Source organism: Fukomys damarensis, unplaced genomic scaffold (assembly GCF_012274545.1).
Source record: "Fukomys damarensis isolate Sample0158 unplaced genomic scaffold, DMR_v1.0_HiC HiC_scaffold_14, whole genome shotgun sequence".
Taxonomy (NCBI): Eukaryota; Metazoa; Chordata; class Mammalia; order Rodentia; family Bathyergidae; genus Fukomys; species Fukomys damarensis.
In genome coordinates, this window is record NW_022900926.1 from 66097198 (window position 1) to 66102655 (window position 5458).

The 5458-nt window shown below is 44.1% G+C and overlaps 1 pseudogene; it reads right to left on the reverse strand.

Annotated features, from left to right (window-relative positions):
* LOC109118193 overlaps positions 1-5458 on the reverse strand; it is a 21695-nt pseudogene that overhangs the window by 15812 nt on the left and 425 nt on the right.

Here is a 5458-nt window from a genome sequence, read left to right on the forward strand (position 1 = left end):
AAAAAAAAAAAATGTCCAGGAGAGCCTGGGATTTAACCCAGTGGCACCATGCCTGCCTTGAAATCACAAGGTCCTGAGTTCAATCCCTGGTACTGGGGGGAAAAAAAAGTTCAAGAAAAGCGAGTTTGGGTGGCACATTTGAAAGGAAAAAAGGAGCAAATCTCTTAAAAGAGTAAGTGGATGTGGAGCTAAGAACAGCTTCATGGAACAATAAAGTGTAGCAGGAGAGGATGTGTGGGGATTTCAATGTGGCAGGAGCATAGGAAATATTTACTTAGTGAAGTCAAGGAACCAAGGCAATATTGGTTTTTCCAAAATAGCTGCATAAAACATGATCCACCCATTGTTTGGCACTAGACAGTATCAAATAACTGGTTTGACAGATTTCCCACTGCGCCGACCATAATTTTGGCACTGAATAGACACAACTAAATCACCAGGGACATCATTCTACAGACACTCCTACGGGCCCTGACAGTACCAGTGGTGTCTTGAGTACGCGTAGCTCTTTAAAAAGTCTTCTCTTTTAGGTGATCTCAAATGACTGAGTTTAACCCAATTTGTATTCTTCAGTGCTTCACTGCTACATAGCCTTGAAGGAAGAATGGTTATTGGGAAAAATACTTGTTCTTGGTTTTGTGGGAAACACGTATAATCCCTGAGGTCAGTTCATACCTTCTTCAGGGCTCTGGGGAAAATTTTAAATATCAGGTGATTTTCTTCTTCTATATTTATCCTTTTTAATTACCTGAAATCTCACAAAAACAAATGAGGTCCACATAGACTAGAAAAATAAACTGGGACACTTTTCATATTTTCCCCTCATAATTAGAGAGGTAAAATAGGGGCCCAGATGAACGAGGTTCGAACGCAGCCTTCACGATGTGTTACAAGTGTGTGTTTGGCCAAGTTCCTTAGCTGTCTTGTGCCTTGATGGTCTTGTCTTAAAATGAGATCAGAAGAACCAGGCTCCAACGCCTGTAGTCCCAGCTGCTTGGGAAGCTGAGGCCCAGGATCGCCCACACCAAGGAATCGGAGGGCGGCCTGGGCAACACAGTGAGATCCTGTCTCTAACAAAGAAACACATACGTGCGCGCACACACACACACAATTAATACGATCAGCTAAAGTGCTTTCAGAGGACTTGGCACATGTCAGGTATTGGGTAAATGTTCACCGTTATTGCACTCATCCATGGTCATCTTCCTCCCCTCTTCATCACTGTCACACAGCAAGGCAGCTTTCATGTCACTGTGAAAATAATGGAATTAATACAAATGCAGAGGCTTTTGGCATTCCTGCGCACTTCCCATGGAAGGAACCGATCCAGTACCTGTGGCAGGCCTCCCTGTAACTGCTCAGTCTGGCTTACTGGAATAGTTGTGGAAATAAATACCAATCAAATGAGAAAGACAAACGCCATTCATGCTGAACCTGCCTAGGGAGGGTGCTGGTCATTGCTGCTGTGTTTTGGCAGAGACGCAGGCAGGCAGAGAAGCGGGAAGGCTTTCTACAGCAAAAAGGAAGGCTCCAGGTATTCTGTGATGGGAGGCTACAGCTGTGGGATCACTGCAGGCGGTGGACCCGGGCGTGGGAGTTGGGCAGCCAGTGTGTTAAGAGTATGTTTTTGGCTTTCTCTGATTGGTCAAATTTAGGAGGTAGGGACAAATATTAGGAAAGCTCTTAATTTTTAATTAAGTCCTGGACATTTGTGGCTGATTGTTACAGAAGTTGTTTAGCTTACTGGATTGTCACTAGAGATGGCAATCTGGCTTCCTGCAACTCTGACTTAGAGCAGGTTGGCCTCCTGGGCACCCCATAGGTAAGGGGTTGGTGTCCTAGGAAGATTGCTACAGGTTTGATCAGAGTCTAATTTTGCACATAGTCTAGCCATCATCCACTGGTATATTCATTCTCTAAGAGTACAAAGCCAATCAACAGGGAGAGGAAATTCTGGCACACTAACCCGTGCAGCGCTGTGACCTTTATCAGAACCTGTAGATTGGCTCACTTCTGTACCATCTCCTGTGAATCTTGGTAGTGCTCCTGCATTCCAGAAAAGGACCTGTTCTTGTCATACTAATAATTCAGACTATTAGTCTACCAAAACCACAAAGCATGGAACAATTTTTTTTGTTTTTGTTTTGTCTTTTGGTACCAGGAATCAAACTGGGGTCCTTGTGCTTGTGAGGCAGGTGGCGGAACCACTGAGCTAAATCTCCAAGCCCACAAAGCAGATCCTATAATTTACTGGAAAAGTCAGTGCCATGGGACAAGTCTCTTGTGGGCCATGCACCATCCTTCGGTGAATAATGACTCAATTTGTTGCAGTTTGCATTTAACTTATGATTGCCCTGCCCTGCTCTGTACAGTTCTTTTAAGCCAGCACACCAGGGTCTAGAAGTAATGACTGAAAAACACTTGCTGTGTTTTTCTGTGAGTCAGGCAAAAAAGTGTGCAAAAGTCCTTTGCATATGTCATCTAGCTGGCTCACCAGAGAGATGTGCTTATGTTGGTTTTACTGTTGCTGTGCTGCTGAGTTCTGATTCAGCAGGTCTAGGTTTGGGCAGCCTGAGGATTGGGCTTCTACAACAACACTGAGATCCCTGCCCACCCCCGCACTGAATTCAGGAGTCTTGTACTGAGCTACATCCTCAGCCCTTTTTATTTTCAGACAGGGCCTCACAAGTGGCTAAAGTGCCCAGGCTGGGCTCACACTTGCACTCCTCCTGCCTCAGCCTCCCAGAGTGCTGCAATCAGAGGTTTGCTGCCATGCCTGGCTTCTACCCTCTGGACCTTGGATGCCGAATCCTCGAGCAGTTAGAACAGCATTTCTCTCTCATCATGTACTGTTTGCAGGTGAGCTCCAGGGTCATCTTCTCATCTCAATGGAGAAGTTCACTCCAACCTTCAGAGCTCATGCAAGCTTTGCGTACCTTCTGATACCACCAGGCCAAAAAGGTACATTTCTTGATTTCCCCCAGGATCATTTATTTGTAATGGGAAGAATGTGCCTCAGAAAGGTAGCCTTGTCTGTCACAGCTGTCTTCTCTTCTTGAAGAAGATGTGCTCCAGGGGAAAACAGGATATATTGATTGTGTTAATTGGTGGAAAAATTCTTGTCTTTTTTTTTTGTAAGTAGATATCAACCCTATTCCAGCATAAGGAATGTGAGGGTTAACATTTCTGATATTTTGTTTAGTATATCTGAAGAAAAATTAAAGATGAAAGGGAGAAAAAAATCTGCCTGTTGACAGTGCTTATGTCTTATTTGTATTATTATTTATTTACAAGTCACATTTTAAAACACTATATTCCTCGATGGCGATTATCTGGGCAAGAGTTGGCTTTGATCCCAGCTTGGACTGAGGCTGAATGTAAATCAGGATGAACTAGTTCTGGTATCTTTGGCTCGATCTCTATGCCTTCTCACAAGACAAATGATTATAATTTTCTTCCCTTTGGTGATTTCCGAGATGTTCATTTCAGGGATGGATTAGTCCATTTGCTTTTACTATAACACAATACCTGAATCAGGCCATCTTTACCATGAGAAGAAGTTTATTTAGCTCCCAGCTCTGGAATTCCCTGGACAGAGCACCAGCATCAGCTCGGCTCTGGTGAGAGCCTGTGGTAAATGGCATCACAGTGGCAGGGGTGTGTTTGGGAGCAAGAGAGAAGCAAAAGAGAGTGATTGAAGGGTCGAGGCTTGCTATTTTTAAGACTCACTCTTGGGAGAATTTACTGAGGGTGTTAAGAGAGCTCCCTCCCTTCCTAGGGCACACCCTGAGACTTGAGCACCTCCCATTGGGCTTTAGTTCCAAGATTTCCACACTGGAGGCCAGAGCTCCAATATGTGAACCTGCAGGGAACAGCTGTACTCAACTCTTAGCAGGTCTGTTTTCTAGTTAAAACCAGGTAGCATCTTGTCAGTTGCCCATGTGGGCATCTCTCAATCTGAAGACTCATGTAGGATTTTGTTATTTGGCTTTAGGGAAAGTCTCCTCCCTTGCTTCTTCAGGTAAAACATTCCTTTTCACTTTTTTTTTTCTTTTGTTTTCTTTTTCTGGTACCAGGGATCGAACTCAGGACCTGTGTTTGTGAGGCAGGAGCAGTGCCACTGAACTAAAACCCTAGCCCACTCACTCAATTCTTGAAAGAGGCTATAAATTTGCTGATTTCTAACTATGTTCTCATGCAAGGTACTCATGGTGGTTTTTGGCAACTGTTCCTGCCCATTGCCCTGTTTGGACACCTCTCTCTGGGCAAAGCAGGACACAGCTTGTTGCGGGACTTGAATCCAACTGTGTAGCTAGGGATGTGCCACAGGAATTGTATGTTTTCATGTGACAGGAGTTCTTGGCCTCCCTTCCACATATCATGGTGTGAGATGTTTTGATAATAGTTCTGTAGTTGCTGATGCTAAAATAGAAGACTGGGGTTGAATTCTGCATGCTAAATTCCAGCTCCAGGCTTTCTCCTGCTTCTTAGCTAGGGCCTCAAGCTTCACCTGGAACTTCCACGCCAGTTGTCTCTGGCTAATTTGTTCCAAATTGTCATATAAATCCCATCAGTCAGCCACCTCCATTTTGTAAAATTCTGCTCTTGCTGCTTGTTTTAACTTCTGGCTGGAATCTCATTTTCAGAAAGGAAGACAGTATGTATCTGTAGCATAGTTTTCAAGCAAGCTTGGAAATCTAAGAGACAGCATTGTTTTTTTTTTTTTTTTTTTTTTTTTTTTGTGCTTACCCTTGAATCACCCATTTACATCTCGAACTCACAGCGATCCTCCTGTCTCAGCCTCCCGAGTGCTGGGATTATAGGCATGCGCCACCACGCGCGGCCTAAGAGACAGCATTGTGATGTATAAAAAATACAACTGCAAGGAAGGGTTTGGAATGGTTCAGTGAGGTTTACATTGATTCATGGTCGCTCTTTGTGAAAGGAAATCTTACCTGCACCCTGCATTGGCATAGCAGTCAAAAGGGAACCGCCCTGGCGTGGCGGAAGTCCCGGAAGGAAGAGAGCTTTTGGGGCTCTCTGGGGAGACTGGGAGTGAGGGGGCACTGCAGGGAGCACAGACGATGGCAGCTTGGGTTTCTTGAAGCTGTAGTCAGGACTGTGTTTATAAGACATCTTCTACACAACGAGATTAAACTACTTTACATTTTTCTTGTTGGTGTGTTGTTTTTGAAGGAGAGTAACCACATAATCCCAAATCACAGACACTCGTTGTCATGAAATGAACAGACTTGTGAATTTTGGATCCCACCTCCCCATTTAAGCATGGGTATTTTGAACCAAGCTAGCATGTGATTTTTGATTTTTTAACTATTTTAAAAATTGAAAGTAGGGCCGGGGATTTAGCTCAGTGATTCTGCCGCCTGCCTCGCAAGCGCAAGGTCCTGAAGTTTGATCCTGGGTACGAAAAAACGAAAAAAAAAAAAAAAAAAAAAAA